Below are 20754 nucleotides of genomic sequence, written 5' to 3'. Positions count from 1 at the left end.
TATCCCGCTTACACTATGTACGTAAGCAATTCACTTTTTTTTGTAATTTCCTGTGTCCCGCTAGACTTCATTTTCTGTATTCACAGCACAATAATTTGACTTTCATGTGTCGCGCTTACAAAAAATCGGCAATCCCGCGTCATGCTTAGACCCCAATGAGACCCACTAAATATAATTTGTAAACATGTCTATTGATGAGTTGCAATATTAAAAAGTCAGTGCAAAGTTCAGTTTGCTGGACTTCTGAAACTGGAATAAAGTGCTTATTTGCCTTACCTCAAACACTTAATTGTAAGGAAATATTTTTGAATTAGACTTTATTGTGCATAATATGCTTGGCCCAGGGCTGTTTACTGCTCTTTGGTTGGGTTGTTATCTCTTTGACACATTCCGGTTTCCTTTCTCAATTTTATTTTATATTCATATTTAAGGTTGATTTGACTTTAAAATCAAAGATCTAGAGGAAGGGTCCATTTCCCCTGATTTTATTTCATAAAAGGGGCCATGTTCAACAAGTCTTTTCTTTCAATCTTAACTTGGGGGCTTTGGGAGCTGAGTGGTCTCATCTAGTCCCAACTATTGTTTCACTTACCTGTCAACACTTGAGGTTGTGAGTTTAAATCCTGCACGTGTCAGGTGCATTTGACTCCAATATTAATTGACTAGGATTATCAATTTTCCTGTCGATGATGTGTGCATGGTTCACAATATTGGCACTCCTGCTTCCTCCACCAATAAAAACTGACCACCAAGAAATAGCTAATATTGCTGAAAGTGGCATTAAACACCAACCAATCAATCAATCAACCAATCCTAACTTAAATTCGCAGTATCATAGCTCCATGTGTGTTATCTGAGGTTCTAACAGTATTATGACTAATTCTAAATAGGTGGCAAATTTAAGGGGAATTTCAGTCTAAATAATTAATATTTTGATAGGCCTAGCTGGAATACAAGGATTGGTTTCATAATTTAATCAACAATAACAATTAGATGAATGATAATAACAAATCAATTTTCTAACAATGCAGTACAAAACAAAATAATTATCCTAATTAATGGTACAACAAATAAAATTAAATATATAATGATAAATTCAAAGTAAAACAATTTTTCTTTACAATGATAGAATAAAATAAAATCCAAAACTACTAAATCATAAAATAAACTTAATTAAAAAAAAAGGAAATGGACAAAAGTTTCAAATTCATAATGACTAATGAGTATAGTTTGAAAAAGTTGTTAAAATTGCATGGGGTAACTATATTAAAAATGTATAAAAAGGAAATTCTTAAATAAAACCAAATTATTTCAGCATTAATTATAAACTAGTGTTTAAATTTAGTAATACACATTCTCTCCCTTTGGTTATTGACATCCATTGCATGTTGTAAGAAAATTTAAAAGTCCTGTAAAAACTGAATCAAATTTTTCTAAAACGTCTAGTAATTTTACATTCTGTGTTCATTCTAGTTGGATTCCTGCTTATAGATATAAGAAGATGTGGTATGAGTGCCAATGAGACAACTCTCCATCCAAGTCACAATTTGTAAAAGTAAACCATTATAGGTCAAAGTACAGTCTTCAACACGAAGCCTTGGCTCACACCGAACAGCAAGCTATAAAGGGCTTATGCTTATAAATAGATTATAAAAAGTGTACAACCATGAGGTTATATTGTCTCTTTATCCCCAAAAAAAAAATCCAGATATATAGATATTATACATGTAGAACTTAAACAATGGTAATTCCATCATAATGTAAATAAATCTTTTAATACCAGATCTAAAACTAACAACATTAAGGTCTATAATGATTTTCATAAATACTGAGGGTCTGGTGGCCAAGTGGACTAAGTAGATTAACTACTGTATGACTAGCCTCTCAACACTGAGGCTGTGAGTTTGAAGTCTGCACTCCAATCGTAATTATAACAAGGATTGTCAGTTTTCCTGTCAAAGCTGTCAAAGGTGTGGTTCTCTCCAGACACTCAGAATTCCCCCATCATAAAAAATTGACCACCACTAAATAGCCAATAGCGCTGAAAGTGAGGGTATAGACCAATAAATCAATTAACCTATCATACAAATTGATGCACACACATATTCATTAATGAACAAATTTCTATATAAGTCTTAAAACATTAGTACAACATAAATGCATTCATGCATTATTTTTGTCTCGCCTTGGCGGAGTCAAAAAGCGAGACATAGGTATGCTGTTTTTGGCGGCATCAACAATGTATTAGTTTGTGATTAGGTCTAGTTCATGGTGAACCACTAGTGGTAGGTCAATGATATTTGGTATGCAGTTGTATTAGCATTGGCACATCTCATTATAATGGAGATTATTTGGCCCCGCCCCCTTAGTCAAGGTCTATTGACTTTGAAACTTTTCATAGTTTACATGTGTTAGTTTGTGATGAGGTCAATTTATGCGGAACCACTAGTGGTAGGTCAATGATATTTGGTATGAAGTTGTATAAGCATTGGCATATCTCATTTCCATGGAGATTACTTGCCTCCGCCCCCTTAGTCATGGTCTATAGACTTTGAAAATTTTGCTAAGTTTACATGTATTAGTTTGTGATTAGGTCAGTTCAAGGGGAACCATTAGTGGTAGGTCAATGTTAATTGGTGTTCAGTTGTATAAGCATTAGCACATCTCATTTCCATGGAAAATATTTGGCCCCGCCCCCTCAGTCATGGTCTATTTACTTTGAAACTTTTGCTTAGTTTACATGTATTAGTTTGTGATTAGATCAGTTTAAAATGAACTGCTAATGTTAAGTCAATGATATTTGGTATGCAAATTTATTGGCATTTGCAATTATCGTTTCCATGGAGATTATATAGCCCCACCCCTGATCATGGTACATTGACTTTGAAACTTTTACATAGTTTACAAGTTAATGTTTGTGTTTAGGTTTGTTTAAAGGGAACGTCTTATAATAAGTCAATGGTATTTGGTATGCAGTTGTATAAGCATTGGCACATCTCATTCCATGGAGATTGTTTAGCCATGTACCTTCAGTCATGGTTCATCAACTTTGAATATTTGCATAACTTACATGTTAAAGTATTGCTATTTTAATTTCAACATTTGTATTATTAAAATTACAAAAAGGCGAGACATATCTCTGTGATAACAGATTATAATATAAAATTAATATTCACAATAAATTATCTGAGTGAGATTTTGAACATTATAAAACAGATATGTAAATAATAGCAAAATTTATAGAAATGTCAATAATAGCAAAATATATAGAAAATGTAAAATCAGTTTAACTCATAAAATGCTCTATAAACTTATAAGTACATATATCAGAAAACTCTCTGTTTGTGCCATTCATCCAAACCATTGTATGTAATGATCATGTGGTTTTGATGTCCTCCAGTTAGTTGATTAAGCTGATTAACAAACTTTCTTTGGTTCCTCTGACATTGTACATAAATCACATACATTTGGCTTGGCTGAAATTGAAATAAACAAATACATTCATGGAATTTTGTCTGGTGGATAATTGTCTCATTGGCAATCATCATACAAAAAATATCTAGTAATTTGATAGGGTGTAGTCAGTTTAATTGTTTCAACATATTACAAATAATTTTGTAAAGTTGAAATTCATGAAAAGTAGTACTGTAAGTACAGAAATTATTGCAATGTTTTTATTAATGTGAATAATGCGACTCCTTGAGTATTGCAGTAATAAGAATTTGCATTCTGATATCTTACATATTTTTACATATAAATTATATTAGCTTTTCCTAAAATGGCATTAATTAAATTCACATTTTTGTTCATTCTTGAAAAATCACAATAATAAATGCACAGGCCAAATAAAAATATTGTGTGGTTCCAGGTACCCTTCATTTTAGTCTTAATAATAGCCCACCCTAAAGATGTTTTTGTCATTTTTATACCCCACGCAACGGGTTGCGGAGGGTATAATGTTTTTGACTCGTCCGTCCGTCAGTCCGTCCGTCCGTCAGTCCTGTTTCTTGTCATCGGAACTCCTCTGAAACTACACAACAGAATTTCATGAAACCTTTTTAGATAATAAGGACATACTATGTAGTTGTGCATATCGACAGGAAATTACGATTCAATTTTTGTTCTAGGAGTTACGCCCCTTTGAACTTATTTGCTTCAATGTACTACTGCAACAGTTTGTCATCGCAACTCCTCTGAAACCACACAACAGAATTTCATGAAACCTTTTTAGATAATAAGGACATACTATGTAGATGTGCATATTGACAGGAAATTATGTTTCAATTTTTTTTCTAGGAGTTACGCCCCTTTGAACTTATTTGCATCAATGTACTTCTGCAACAGTTTGTCATCGCAACTCCTCTGAAACCACACAACAGAATTTCATGAAACTTTTTAGATAATAAGGACATACTATGTAGAAGTGCATATTGACAGGATATTATGATTCAATTTTTTTTCTTATACAATTTTTTTTTTTTTACACTTATTTTATTTCTCCAATGACAATGTGGGGACGTGTGGTATGTGAGAGCGGTCACTAAGGTTCTTTAATTCATTAAGCACAGTTAAACTCTTAATTTCTGCTTTATACTAATACTCAAATTTTCTAGTTGAATTAACATACTATAGTCAAGAAAACTTTTTTTTTATTTAGAATTACATAAGTAATGCATGGCGTATGCATCTGTTGTAAAATAAGGTTCAACAACAAATGTACAATCATGAACAAAGGCAGATAACTCCAACTCAAAATAATTTACTTAGCCAAATACAATTCAATGATTTATTTTAAATTTGCAAAATTGCTAGATGGAAGCAATCTTAAAAATTAATGTACAGTGTCCACAAGTGTTTTGATTTAATCAAGGATTTGTATAGTGAACTTGTTTTAAACTTTTTATTATATTCTCCTAGATATAAACTCGGGTATAAGTACAACTATTGCCTAAAAATAAATCTGCTGTACGAGTTTTGTCATTGTTAGTGGCCATTACAACCTGTAGTTATTCACAGTTGACATCTTTGTCTTTTGGTCTCATTTGCAAACATACCACATCTCCATAATGACATACTAATAAACTGTAATGTTTTTTAAGAGCAGATGACTTTTGCACAATTGGTTTTAACTTGGGGAGATAATTAAGCTGGACATTATTGTAAATCTGTGAAATTTTACATCATTAAATTTTACAGCATGTAAATTTATGGACTTAAATTCTTTTTGGTATGAGGGTCTGGTTGGGGTTTACAGAATAGAGAATAATGGGCAAAATAAATAATGACTAAAGAAAAATGGTATAAAAAATTACAATAAAGAAACTAAGGACCCCCCTCCCCCTTCCAGATCTAGACCCTCTGGTATACTGTTACATAAATTTGCCAAAAAATCTTTTATGGTTCATTGGATAGAGCCTTTAATTAAGTACAAGAAGAAAGGTAACCAATGATAATTCATGCTATTTAAGAGTTTAACGTAGAAACTTACATACATGGGTAATACCTTGTTGTGCTAGTCTTCCAGCATAAGTAGGACCAATGCCTGGTACATTAGTGACACTCTGCATATCCATGGGAGACAACACAAAATGTTGAAGCTTGTGTGTATTGCTTCTCTGTAAATATAATAACAGCGTGTAAGTGAAACGTAACAAAACAGAAAAGAAGATGTGGTGTTATAATTTCACAATGAGACAACTATCCAATAGAGTTCAATTAAAATAGATTTAAGCAATTATTTATCACTGTATAACAGCCTTGAACAATGAGCACAATGCATACTGTACAGAAATTAAACAGTTCAAACCAAAAAACCAACAGCCTGATTTATGACCAAACATAACACGTGTCTGGTGTACAAAATTTGATTCCTTGTATAAGTTATGTTGAGTTTATTTATAACAGGTAGCAAGTTTATATGACTCTATAGCAGAGTTCCTCGAAAAGTTGTTGTTCTAAGGGTTGACCACTAAAATTTTGCAAAGGACAGACACAATAATGGTATTTTGCATAAAAAATAAATGGAAAATGTGTCTATGGGACACAGATGACGGACGCCCTATTTGCATATAGATTAGTTATAAAGATGCATAACTTGGGGGTAAAAGTGACGCCACCCAAATTGAAATATGATCTGTGTTTGGTGGTAATGTGCGAACTTTAATAAAAAATGTTAGATAACCAACTTCAGGTATAATCTCTGGAAACATGATTAAACTTACTTTTAAATCGGCTATCCTTCTTTTTTGGTATTCAAAAAGAACCCATGGAAACCTGTGATTACCTCTTGCCAGACTTGAAAGAGTTTTTCTTGTTTGCATCTTGTAGAGAGATGGACAAAATCTTGTTATCTTTCAAAAACTGTGTATGTTGTGCAGGTTTCCTATAGATTGAAATGTACTTATTAGTTTTTATACGCCCGTCAATTTTTGACGGGACGTATTATGGTATACAAATGTCCGGTGTCCGTCCATCCGTCTGTCTGTCCGGCGTAAACATGTCGCACCGTAACTTGAGAATGACTTATCCAAATTTCATGAAACTTAACATAGTTGTTTCTTATGATGGTCAAACGATCTGTATACTTTTTTGTGAAAATAAGATTAAAACTTTTTCAGTTACTGGACTTAGTAACTAAAACAGGTGTGTGTTTTTTTTCACATGTCGCGCCGTATCTCAAAAACAATTTATGATTATTGCTTAAAACTTTACACACTTCTTATTTATATTAATCTTAAGATCTGTATACTTTTTGGTGATGATTCAAAATTTTATTTTAGAGATATTGAGTATTTTGTTAAAAAAGGGGGAGGGGTTTTTCACATGTCGCGCCGTATCTCAAAAACAGTTTATGATTATTGCTTAAAACTTTACACACTTTTTAGTTATATTAACCTTAAGATCTGTATACTTTTTGGTGATGATTCAAAATTTTATTTTTGAGTTATTGAGTATTTTGTAAAAAAAGGGGGAGGGGTTTTTCAGTATCTCAAAAACGATTTATGATTATTGCTTAAAATTTTACACACTTCTTAGTTATATTAATCTAAAGATCTGTATACTTTTTGGTTTTGATTCAAAATTTTATTTTTGAGATATTGATTTTTTTTTTTTAAACGGGGGGGTTTTCACATGTCGCGCCGTATCTCAAAAACGATTTATGATTATTGCTTAAAATTTTACACACTGCTTAGTTATATTAATCTAAAGATCTGTATACTTTTTGGTTTTGATTCAAAATTTTATTTTAGAGATATTGAGTTTTTTGTAAAAAAAAGGGGGTTTTCGCATGTCACGCCGTATGTCAGAAACAATTTATGCTTATTGCATAAAAATTCACACACAAGACAACGGGCGTATCATGCGCTCATGGCGCAGCTGTTTATTAAATATTAGTTTCTAAATATCTGGGAACCAGTAGGTGCAACACTCTTCCTTTTTTAGCTCACCTAGCCTGTCGTCATTTGTTGTCGTCGTCGTCCATTAACTTTTACAAAAATCTTCTTCTCTGAAACTACTGGGGGATTAGTTTGAAAAATGTGTCTGATAACTCCACCTGCCAACCAACATTGCTCAAATTGCTAAAAATAGAACATAAGGGTAAAATGCAAGTTTGGTCTACTATTTTGATAACCGTTATAAATAGGGAAAATCTGACAAGGGCTGAAATGTTCAGAATGTTGAGCTCTACCAATTGTCCTTATACTTCAAAACTGTCAAACGACCTCTTATAGGAGTTATTGCCCTTAAATGACAAATTTTACCTTTTTTTTTATTTTTGCCTATTATCTTGAAAGCTATAATAGATAGAAAGAAATTTTAAATTGTAAAAATGATCAGCAAACAATTTCTTCAAATAAGTTGGCAATGTTGAAATCGTTAGTCAACGCCTTATTCAAGTTAATACTCTTTAATGAGGATTTTTACCATTTTTTGGCATTTTTGCCTTTTTCTTAAAAATATAATAGTCACATGTAGATAGAAACTTAAATTAGCAAAAATGATCAGCAAGTTTTACAAATTAATATAATATAAATCAACTTGAAAAATAATTAAACCCCTGGAGGGTTCATGATATTCAATGAACAATTATGTTAAAGGAAAAATCTTCTTAATGTAAGCTTGTGTTATTCTGTATTTTTAGCTCACCTGGCCCGAAGGGCCAAGTGAGCTTTTCTCATCACTTGGCGTCCGTCGTCCGTCGTCGTCCGGCGTCGTCCGGCGTCGTCCGTCGTCGTCCGTCGTCGGCGTTAACTTTTTACATTTTGAACTTCTTCTAGAGAACCACTGAATGGAATGAAACCAAACATGGCATGAATGTTCCTTATGAGGTGCTGACCAAGTGTTGTTACTTTGTAGCCGATCCATCATCCAAGATGGCCGCCAGCGGGGGACTTAGTTTAACATAGGACCCTACGGGAAATGCATACAAATGACTTCTTTTAGAGAACCACTGAATGGAATAAAACCAAACATGGCATGAATGTTCCTTATGAGGTGCTCACCAAGTGTTGTTACTTTGTAGCCGATCCATCTTCCAAGATGGCCGCCAGCGGGGGACTTAGTTTAACATAGGACCCTATGGGAAATGCATACAAATGACTTCTTTTAGAGAACCACTGAATGGAATAAAACCAAACATGGCATGAATGTTCCTTATGAGGTGCTGACCATGTGTTGTTACTTTGTAGCCGATCCATCTTCCAAGATGGCCGCCATCGGGGAACTTAGTTTAACATAGGACCCTATGGGAAATACATACAAATGTCTTCTTTTAGAGAACCACTGAATGGAATGAAACCAAACATGGCATGAATGTTCCTTATGAGGTGCTGACCAAGTGTTGTTACTTTGTAGCCGATCCATCATCCAAGATGGCCGCCAGCGGAGGACTTAGTTTAACATAGGACCCTATGGGAAATACATAAAAATGTCTTCTTTTAGAGAACCACTGAATGGAATGGAACCAAACATGGCATGAATGTTCCGTATGAGATGCTGACCAAGTGTTGTTACTTTGCAGTTGGTCCATCATCCAAGATGGCCGCCAGCGGGGGACTTAGTTTAACATAGGACCCTATGGGAAATACATACAAATGTCTTCTTTTAGAGAACCACTGAATGGAATGAAACCAAACATGGCATGAATGTTCCTTATGAGGTTCTGACCAAGTGTTGTTACTTTGTAGCCGATCCATCATCCAAGATGGCCGCCAGCGGGGGACTTAGTTTAACATAGGACCCTATGGGAAATACATACAAATGTCTTCTTTTAGTGAACCACTGAATGGAATGAAACCAAACATGGCATGAATCTTCCTTATGAGATGCTGACCAAGTGTTGTTACTTTGTAGCCGATCCATCATCCAAGATGGCCCCCAGCGGGGGACTTAGTTTTACATAGGACCCTTTGGGAAATACATAAAAATGTCTTCTTTTAGAGAACCAATAAATGGAATGGAACCAAACATGGCATGAATGTTCCTTATGAGATGTTGACCAAGTGTTGTTACTTTGCAGCCAATCCATCATCCAAGATGGCCGACAGAGGGGGACTTAGTTTAACATAGGACCCTATGGGAAATACATACAATTGTCTTCTTTTAGAGAACCACTGAATGGAATTGAACCAAACATGGCATGAATGTTCCTTATGAGTTGCTGACCAAGTGTTGTTACTTTGCAGTCGATCCATCATCCAAGATGGCCGCTAGGGGGGGGGGGGGGGGGGGGGGGGGGGTAGGCTTAGTTTAACATAGGACCCTATGGGAAATACATACAAATGTCTTCTTTTAGAGTACCACTGAATGGAATGAAACCAAACATGGCATGAATGTTCCTTATGAAGTGCTGACCAAGTGTTGCTACTTTGTTGCCGATTTACTGTTCAAGATGGCCACCAGGATATTTTATTAAATAACGGGACCAATATTAATCAAAATTTGGCCTCAATCATTATTTGGGTATCTGTTATGATTTTTATCTATCTTTACATGATTTCTAAAACCAAAGTAGAGTCAGGTGAGCGACACAGGCTCTTGAGAGCCTCTAGTTTATTTAAAACATAAATATTATCTATACCTTTAATTTTGTATTTAAGTCAACTGAATCTATTTGTTCAAAGTATATTTCCTGAAAGTGTTACATACTGATGTACTTTGTCTTAAAAATGTTGCAACAATTTACCAGATGACATTGGAATGGTCCCTTAATACAGCATATATATTTAAAAAATAACTGCATGGAACTTATTTATATGTAAATCTTTTAGAAAATTCTCATAGAATTAGTGGTATCCGATGCAAATTTAAAGAATGATAACATAAATCTATATATCTCATGTGACCAATGTGCATTTAAAAAAAATTAATAGTATAATCTATATATAATTAAAGGGCCACTGTCTGTCAAATTTATGTTCAACCATTTGACTCAAATTCTCGTATTAGATTCATAACAATGTAAAATATTTATCCAAATTATAAAAAGTCTAAAATAAACAATTTACAGGGCATGGGATCGATAATATGTAGCTTGGTTTCGTGTGTATTTTAGTCTAGACACCATCTAATTAACTATCGAGTTGACCTCGAAAACAACCGACGAGTTGACCCCGAAAACAACCGACGGTCACATAACATGATATAAACATCAAACTACATATAAAAAGATATATGGACCAGTGCGAATGATTTTTCTATATCTGTTTGATTTCAATTTTAAGGTTAAAAAAATAAGTTAATTGTCGATTATACCTGTGTAGAATGATTTTTTGTGGATCCAATCAGTCAATCAAATGATTTACCTTTGTTTCACTTTCAATGTTGACATTCTTTTCTTTTAATAGCCTAACACGCATCAGTCATGTATAATCCAATCTAGCTAATGGGTTAAATTGAAGAACACATGAATACGGATTCAATGAGATCGAATTATTCACTTGCAAGTGAATAATTCATCATTGATGTTTCTTAGCTTATTTTGACATTATGAAAGCCATGTGTTGATTTGAATTTTTTTTAAAACTCAATAGATGATTTTCTACTTTGTTCTTTTTTTATAAAAAATTAAAACAACACGTTATGAATTTAGGATACATTGTTTGTCCGACAAGTAGTTAGACTTAGTTATTTTTTGGTACTATCTGCATAAAGAGATCATGGTTTGTCTGGCTATCTCCTCCTACAGTTTTGGAGATGAAGCTTTAATATCTTGTAGGATGTTCAAACACATATAGGAGGTGTGACAATGCATGGCCACAGGATTTTGATTTTTTTTTCAAATATTCTGAAAATGACATGTAGTTGGACTTAGTATTTTTTTTGTACCAGCTGCATAAAGAGATCATGGTTTGTCCAGCTATCTCCTAATGCAGTTTTTGAGATACAGCTTTAATATCTTGTAGGATGTTTAAACACATAATGGAGGTATGCATGGCCACAGGATTTTGATTTTTTTTCAAATATTCTGAAAATGACAGGTAGTTCAACACTTAGTCATTTTTTTGGTACTAGCTGCATAAAGAGATCATGGTTTGTCTGGCTATCTCCTCCTACAGTTACATCATCATACATAGTGTTAAATTTATAATTTCCTATGGTCAGGCAGGGGCATCATTTGTGTCTTACAGACAGCATAACAATTTCAACTTGTATGCCAACATCACAGGGTTTGTCAAATCTAAAATATGTGGAACTAGACTCTTAGACTCATGCATATGGCAAAGCAGAACAAGGGGGGGGGGGCTTGTCCATATCTAGTTTTCTATTATAAAGGGATGTCCTGTTGTAACGACTACTATGGATTCATTATTAACTGCTGGATACCAATTTTCGTGGAACCACAAACTCCAATGTCCAACAAATTATGAATTTTCTACACGAATGTTTGCAGACTTTGGTAAAACCACAAAATCAAATATCAAAGAAAATGCAAGTTCTCCTCACTCCCCAAAAATTTATTCCCAGGAAAATAAATGAATCCATGGTAATTGGGCCCTACATAATGTAATGTGAATTTCTCACTTGTTATGAGCAAAAGGATAACCATATTTGGAATATGGGTTCCTTGCAAGATCTACAAGTCCATCAGACGATGGTTCACCTGATTTTTTACATCATTTCATAGATCAATGATCAAGGTAATAGTAATGTGATTAGATCCTTTTCTCAAATACTATAAGCAGTAGGTCAAGTATATGTGGTTTATGGAATGATTGTAATGGGTACTTGTCAGTCTGGCAGGTTTCATCTGACTTTGACCTCATTTTCATGGTTCATTGGTTAATGTTAAAGTTTTGTGTTTTGGTCTGTTTTTCATATACTATAAGCAACAGGTCAACTATGTTTGGTGTATGGAATGGTTGTAAGGTGTACATGTCTGTCTGGCAGTTATCATCTGACCTTGACCTCATTTTCATGGTTCATTGGCCAATGTTAAGTTTTTGTTTTTTGGTCTGTCTTACAAGTACTTTAAGCAATAGGTCAACTATATTTGGTGTATGGAATGGTTGTAAGGTGTATATGTCTGTCTGGCATGTATCATCTGACCTTGACCTCATTTTCATGGTTCATTGGTCAATGTTGAGTTTTTGTGATTTGGTATATTTTTCAAGTACTTTAAGCAATAGGTTTACTCTATGTTGTGTATGGAATGGTTTTAAGGTGTATATGTCTGTCCAGCAGGTATATATATCATCGGGACATCTGACCTTGGCCTCATTTTCATGGTTTATTGGTCAATGTTTAGTTTTTTTGTTTTGGTCTGTTTTTCAATTATAAGCAATAGGTTATTATATTTTGTGTATAAAAAATTGTAAGGTGTATAAGGTCAGTCTGACAGCATTTATCTGACCTTAGTTTCTGTGATGTTTTTAGATAAACCTTCATCTTTAAGACTTTCAATATAAAATCAATGGTCAGTAAAGCACTCTTGTTTTATTTCATATGTGCACTGAAATAAAGCAGTTAGAATTGGGGTTATTGGTTCAGTTCAAGGTATTGATAAAGTGTTATTAAGAATATGTATCATTCATCTAGAACCTACTGCCCTTTAAGATGTTTCCTAGTGTTACTTTTAAACTAAGATTGTTTTATCAAGTTCTTTTGTGTGTTAGTTTGGTGTCCTCTGTAATTATATCTGAACGAGGTGTTTCTCCTATATTAAGAATACAAGTATTAGGGGGTATTTCTCTTGCAGGGCATCTAAATCACAAATAAAGAAAGGTATGAAAAATTAATGTTTATTAAACTTTGATATACCAACTTAATTCATATAATGCATCCAACATATACCTTACTTGCTCCCGAATCGAACCGACTAGCTCTTAGGTCCTCATGATATCTTGAAGAGCTGTGGTTCCTCAGCTAATACATTGTAGAATACTAGATATTTAGAAATGGAACCAACATATTATAAACTGACTTTAAACTTAAAACTGATAAAATTTAAGCCAAGGCTTAAGTTGACAATAATTGACTTTTTCTAAGAGTTTCTAATGATTTGTAACAAGTGAAATAAAGAGACTCAGTAAATGACTTTTCTCTTATTTTCATGCTTTTTCACATTTCTCGATAAATCTCTGGAGAAAACTTTGTGCTCTGCAAGTGATTGGTGGAAACTCAATTATGACATCAAATTTTCTTGGTTTCTTCTGAATTTCCTATTGTGACGTCGTGAAAAAAGGCGACCATGTCTGATGACATCACATATAAAGAACACCATTCTGCACATCTTTGAAAAGGTAGGATAAACTTTGATTAGATATCGTCTTAAATCATCAGAGAAACAGATTCCACCATTATAACTCGTGTATTGCGATATTTCCCCACTCTAAACAGTTCAATTTTAATTATTTAAAAAGCTTGGCAAACCTCATGAGTGGCTACACATCAGCCTAGATTGTTCATTGAAATTCAAAGTTCTGGTAAATTAAGTCTGGTTTGACTAAAATTGAATCAAATTGTTTATGGTTCTTTTGGTTTCATGAAATCAACTAATTAGCTTTAGATTCTGTATGTCCAAAAGGTTCAAGAAATTGTCAAAGTAAGCTTCATTGTTGAATCAAGGAATAAAGGTAACCAGTTCGGCATGCATCTCCTTAAGTTGATATATCAATAGTTGGTATCTGAAATATAATAATCATCAGCCATTAGACTTAATTTTAAATATTTTGTTCTGTCAGTTTTGTAAAAATAATCTTCTTAATGGTAACAATTATATATAGACATGTCAACTTAACTCAGCTATGGGAAAATAAGGGGAGATAATAATCCTACTCCTGATCTTAACCTGTTTTGCATTAGGTTGCATAATAGGTTATTATTGATGGAGAGTCCTTGAGGTCAGAAATATGTGTAATGGGAACACTGAAAGACTTAGTATGATCTGTACAATTACGGATATATGTTGGCTTTTTTTATTGGGGTGTGGGGGGAGGGGGTACAAAAGGGTGATTGTATGCCCCCCCCCCCTTTAAAAAAACCCAAAATTCTCCCCTGAAAAAGGATTGTGGGTATATAAACTCAATTGCTAATTAACAATGAAACTTTTATGAGATTATTGAATATACATAAAAAAATAAAAATGCCTTTAACCAATTTAGAAATATAACAGTTAATTCCCTTTGCATGTAAATATTTGTTTTATTTATAGGAGTATTCTTTATCAGTATTATTTGTGACATTTAAAGTTCTATGTTTCACCCTTTTCTATTTAAATCTAGATTGCTGCTAAATATTATCAAATCAGTATCTTTTTAACATGTGTGTTGTAGTTTATCTTAATTACCGGTACCTCAGAACCCAGGCTTGAATAATTGAAATATGCAGAAAGTTTAAACAAAGAACTTACTAATTTAAAAATGTTTATCTGTCATACTGTATGTCCCATTCATTCAAAGCACTGTATGCCTGGTTCAGAAAGTATGGTTTTACTCCAGTCAATTGTTGAAGATCGTTAACAAATTGTTGTTGGTTTCTTTGATCCTGAACATACATTACATACAGTTGACTGGCCTGAAAATGAAATAAACAGTGTTTTTCTACATACTACAATTGTTTTTTAGCTAAAAATAAGCTGGACGTAATTTGGTATATACCAATGACTGTCCTTCTGTCTTTCAATGCTTTATACAATAACCAGGAACTAAACTTACTTGTTTTCTCTAGGGGCCAGCTTAGCCCCTAACATATTTGTTCAGGAGCCCAGATGAAATTTGAGGGCTCAACCAATTTTTATACCAATAAAAAAAACTTAAATGTACTTTTCATTTCCCACCAAATTTGTCTCCCTTTGATAAAAGTTGACAATATGGGGGTTTCTATGAATTATAAAATGCTATTTCAAATCCAAGCCATTCTCTTATAGTGTCGGTCAAAAATATTATTCAATTACTTTTTATCAAAGATTGGATAGCAAACTAGATATTTTGGTATTTTTTGAAGGGATTTAGCATTTTGTTTTTTTTACTTAGATTTATAAATATCAATGTATCGACAAGTTATCGTCAAATACGGGGTTATAATGACTCCCTGAATAACTGAATGCGTCTCTGAAGCAATGTGGATTCAGCAGTTTACACGAAAACACTAAACAATAATGAAATAATTGTAGAAGCTTTAAAAGAGAGAATAGAACAGTTCAACACATGTTTAGAGAAGGGGTGTATATCAAATCATGAATTTACTGTTTTCCTATTTCTTTAAACATGTTTTTTACTTTATTTGTGTGTATATATTTTCATATTTATTTTTTTTATCTATTTTTATTTATTTTTTTATTTTTTATTTTATGTTATCTCATCTAATATTTTGTATGCATGTTTTTAACTTCTCTGTAACCTTTGTACTTGCATCAATAAACTATATATCCTGTCCTAAAGTCATCTTTAATTTTCCCGTTTTGATTAGACAATTAGGTTACTGTTTGGGAACAGTTTTTGTTTATGATCCCTGGGGAAATGGTAGAAATATGATTCACTGCAAAATATTTTACAGTTGCAAGCTGGGTGATTCAGATGATAAAATAATAACATTCGCCCAGCCAAAAAAATCTGGTCGCCTTGGGCGACTGGGTGACCGTTAAGTTTAGCCCCTGATAACTCAAATTTGCTTTAATGAATTCTCATGTTATTTTAACACAACATATGAATTGACAAAAGAAAGCTCCCTTTGAATATTAAACATTATTGGCCATGTGATTGTCATTTTAGAGAAATAAGCTTTACCCATTTGAATAAATTGCTTCGCGGGGCGCAGCTGGATACGACCGCAGAGGTCCAACCCTAAACAGTTGGGGCAAAAATGGACACAGCTTTTTATATTCGCGCTTGATACAGGTCTGAATTTGGACTGTAATTAAATATTTGACACATAATAGGTTTCTGACACAGAATTACTGTAGTCAAAGAACTTAGAATTGGTTATATGATTTGAATTTATGTTCAATTTTTTGCTTTTCTGCAATACACTATGCTGTTGTGTATTGAACCCCCCCCCCCCCCCCCCCACCTTTTTTGCAAAAAAAAAAAAATATGTGAAGAAATTTTGTTTTATTTCTGAAATCTGAAATGAGAAAAAATTGCCACCCCCCCCCCCCTCCTTTTCCAAATTTTTTTCTTTCCCTCAAGATATGGTCATAATTAATCTCAATTCAAATTAGCAATGGAGTTTGCAACCATAATTACCCATTTAAATACATCATAAAAGTCTTAAATAGATAATTTAAAAGCAGTGTAATGGAGGTAATCCAACATTGTACAATTTTGTTTTTGGATTACCTCCCTTACACTGCTTTTATTAATTGTCCATTTACCAGGAAGCCCTTGTTTTTCCACCTTTTTTGCCCCTAATTCCTAAACGGTTTGAGCCATAACCCCTCAAAGCCAATCCTAACCATCCCTTTGTGGTATGTAAACTTGTGGTATAATTTCAGAGAGATCCATACACACACAAGTTATTGTCTGGAAACTAGAAAAATGCCTTTTTGGGCCTCTTTTTGGCCCTTAATTCCTAAACTGTTAGGACCATAACCCCCAAATCAATCCCAACCTTTCTTTTGTGGTTATAAACCTTGTGTTTAAATTTCATAGATTTCTAATTACTTATACTAAAGTTGTTGTCCGGAAACCAACTGTCTTTGGACGATGACGACCTGATACCAATATACGACCACAAAATTATTTTGTGGTCGTATAAAAAGTTAGGCAATTTTTCACAAGTGCACATTTTCACAAGTATGCCTGCAATGACTTCCTCAAAACTTTGCATTATTGTTTGGATTGATTAAAAGGAAGCTCCCATTTGATTTTGTGTTTTGTCAACCAGAGATATGGGACTTAGTTGTCATCAAGATGTATGCTAATTTTTCACATGTAATCATAACCTTAACTTGAGTGCTTGCTTTTAGTTGTTTTTTGTCTTTGCATGTCTTTTATTTTTTATAAGTAGTTGATTTTGTCTTTTATTCTGTCCTTTAAGTGTCAGACAACCAATTCACTCCCTCCAAATTAGAACGTTTGTAAAAGTAGACTAAGCCCTATTCTGACAAAAATAGTGCTTTTGATGTCATCGCTTACTAAAAAATAAACTAACAAATTTGCAGAAATGAAACTTTTGGTGAAAGAGAAATATATTTAGACCATTTTGAGCTAAAATTTACCTGTTTATGAGTTAACATTAACAATTGAGGATTAATGCGCTCTATAGTATACTAATTTAAGATTTCCAGAAAACCAGGGGTTATTTTAAGTAAATCTTGGCTTCAGAAAGGCAGTTCTTTGTTACAAGACTTTAAACATGGGTTGAAAATTGGCATGTAGAAAGGTGATACAAATACGATTCACGATATACCTGGTTTCTATGAAGTAAACTTAAGGTAAAATATTTAGAAAACTGAAAAGTGCAAAATTTGGTTGAAAGATAGCGATTTTTAATTGGTGGTCTGACACCTTTAGTGGTACCAGTTGTCCTTTTTATGAATTAAAAAACTTTTGCAAAATGGTTTTAATTTGAGTGGAGATATTAAAGATGAACAATATTGCAAATCAACAAAAAATTTACAATAAGTTGTCACTTTTATTTTAGAAATAAATGAAGAAACTTACTTACCTGTGAAATACCATTTAGTCCTAAACTTTTAGCAGAAACAGCACCAATGCCTGGGACATTAATAACATTCTGGATGTCCATTGGAGAGGAAACAAACATCTGATGCTTTTGTGAAGTAGTCATCTACAATATATAGGAGTGCATAACAATTATAGAAAACCTGATAAAGCTATAGAAGATTCAAATGAATAAGTCAACATAACCAAAATAGACAATCAACTCAATAATCTGTATATGTGACAGCATTTATATAAGTTTGCGTGCATTTGGAGATAAAACAATTTTTTTTTTTATGTATTCATGCGGCTTTTGATTACATTTGCACGCATTTATTTTACAGGTAAACTCGGGTAAAAATAGAGGCAATATGAATAAAAATCATATAAAAATATAAATATGACTATAAATTATTTATTTGAAAATTTTTGTTAATTCAAATTATATATTATTCATATTGAACTCTAAAACAAAATATAAAGTGATCATGATAAATCCCGTTATAAAAATATTCTTGCAACTTCATTGTGAATATTTCAGAGTGAATAGTGTTTCACCGAATAGTGATGCTTTTAAATTAGTAAATGATTTAAGTTAGTTTGTAAAGTTGGGACAATGCACTAAGGCACAAACATATGGAAACAAGGGGTACTAATGCACTTGTAAATAATTGAAAAAATTTATAAATAGATAAGTATTATTACCTGTATTTACCTGAGTTTACCTGTCAAATAAATGTGCGCAAATGTTATCAAAAGCTGCACGCAATCTTAATGATTTTTGCGCGCAAATGTTATGGTAATCTGCGGAAACGTAATGCAACGGGTATATGTGGTGTCTGTAATTTTTAGTTGGACCCAATCAGAAAAGTTTGAATTGTTCATAGAAAGAACAGCTTCAATATACATGTATATAAATTAAATGATATAGCTTCATAAATTTGCAACCTTTATGAAAACAAAAATGTACACATTAAGATATTTTCAGGGGAAGACCACAAGACCCCCTCTTGCTTCACTCATTTGTGGGATGCATTTAGCATTTCAGAAAACATACACATTTACTTTTTGACAAATTGACATGCCTGTGGGGGTCTTATTATCTTGGATGCCCAGTTTCACATTGCCTCTTAGACAAAAACTGATCTTGATATGCGTCTATGTATATGTATATGATTTGTCTCAAAATTAGCCCAACAATGTTAGAATTCTGCGCAGTACTATTAAGGAAGTTGAATCATATTGACAAAGTTCTTTTTCTAATTTGTTCCACCTTTTGAAAATACAGGAGATTTTTCACAGATTTTGAAGTAGAATTACACCAAAGCCATGCATTTAGAATTGAAAATCAGATTTTTCAGATCTGACCGCAATGTTTGACCACCGTTAGTTATTTTTTCACAATCATTTTCCTCAATATGCCGAATGACGCCATCATATCTGGTTTCATTCAATATTAAATTTAAACATTAACAATCCATACCTTTAAGTCTTGTTGAAGTCTGATGAATAAATTTGTTCTTTATCTTTTTCCTGATCTAAAAGTTAAAATGTGTATGATTAGCTTTGTCTTTGTTACAAAATTACCAGATCACACACGGTCAGGTTCCTCAGGTTCTCTGTGTGACTGAGCTTAGCTAGACTTGACTATCACAGTATTTATAAACAAAAAATAGTTCCTAATCCAGTAAATGTATTCATACTCAAAGATTGTTCCAGAAAATGTAAGATAGTTCAAGAAAATGTAAGATAGTTCAAGAAAATGTAAGATAGTTCCAAAAGGAGATTTTGAAGTAGAATTACACCAAAGTGCATTCACAATTCAAAACCAGATTTTTCAGATCTGATCGCAATTTTTGACCACCGTTAGTTATTCTTTCACAATCATTTTCCTTGATATGCTGAATGACTCTGTTGTATCTGGTGTCATTCAATATTACATTTAAACATTAACAATCCATACCTTTAAGTCTTGTTGAAGTCTGATGCGTGACTGAGCTTAGTTAGACTTGACTATGTATTTATGCACAAAAATTAAGTTCCAGTAAATGTATTTATACTCAGATAGTTCCAGAAAATGTAAGATAGTTCCAAAAAATTATCATATGAATAGAATAGTAGTACAAATGTATTTCAATACAAAGTATGTTTAATTATGGTTGCAATTAAAATAAACAGTTACAAAATTGACCAATTAACCCCAAAATAGATATCTGGGTCATTTTAAAAAAATGTTGAATTTTGAAATTGCCGCAAAATTGATTTAAAGTTACTTATTCAAACAACCCTCGTCATAAGAAAATCAAAACAAACAGTACTTATAGAACAACATATAAAAAGATGCAATCTTGATAATTTCATACAAGAATATATTGAAACATTTTTTGATAGGTGGTGCAATATTTTGTCTCTCCTGTAACCATGTTCAAAAGAAATTTCGGGTTATTTAGAAAAGGTTTCGATAAAATTTTAAGCTTGTTTTTCGTAGCCAATAAGATGGTTTTCAATAATAAAAACTTTTATATACATATTCATTCTGTAAAATAATAGATTATTTGCCAATTTTCCATGTTGTACTGAAAAATGCCTCTAAAAATTGGTTTTCAAAGGTTATAATAATAATCACCAGTAATGCAAGTCTAAGATAGCA

The 20754-nt window shown here is 32.9% G+C and overlaps 2 long non-coding RNA genes across 7 annotated transcripts in view; both read right to left on the bottom strand.

Annotated features, from left to right (window-relative positions):
- Positions 1-2824: 2824 nt before the first annotated feature.
- Positions 2825-20754, bottom strand: part of LOC127706913 (uncharacterized) — a 49324-nt gene continuing 31394 nt past the window's right edge. For 4 of the 5 annotated variants that reach the window (XR_007984626.1, XR_007984628.1, XR_007984627.1 and 1 more), the window contains 3 exons: positions 6222-6382; positions 5489-5615; positions 2825-3476 (listed from right to left, as the gene is read on the bottom strand). This is a non-coding gene — a long non-coding RNA (uncharacterized LOC127706913). Of the gene's footprint in view, positions 3477-5488; positions 5616-6221; positions 6383-10081; positions 10193-20754 lie in introns of those variants that run through there. The other variant, XR_007984624.1, reaches the window with a different exon arrangement.
- LOC127706910 (uncharacterized) lies at positions 13228-20109 on the bottom strand. 2 transcript variants are annotated; one of them, XR_007984621.1, is made up of 4 exons: positions 20068-20109; positions 18109-18231; positions 14852-15015; positions 13228-14126 (listed from the first exon to the last, which is right to left on the bottom strand). It is a non-coding gene; the product is annotated as an uncharacterized LOC127706910 (long non-coding RNA). The 2 variants fall into 2 exon arrangements; XR_007984620.1 differs by lacking the exon at positions 20068-20109 and adding an exon at positions 19588-19839.

Source organism: Mytilus californianus, unplaced genomic scaffold, assembly GCF_021869535.1.
Source record: "Mytilus californianus isolate M0D057914Y unplaced genomic scaffold, xbMytCali1.0.p SCAF_6, whole genome shotgun sequence".
Taxonomy (NCBI): Eukaryota; Metazoa; Mollusca; class Bivalvia; order Mytilida; family Mytilidae; genus Mytilus; species Mytilus californianus.
This window is presented reverse-complemented; position numbering and strand designations above follow the sequence as displayed.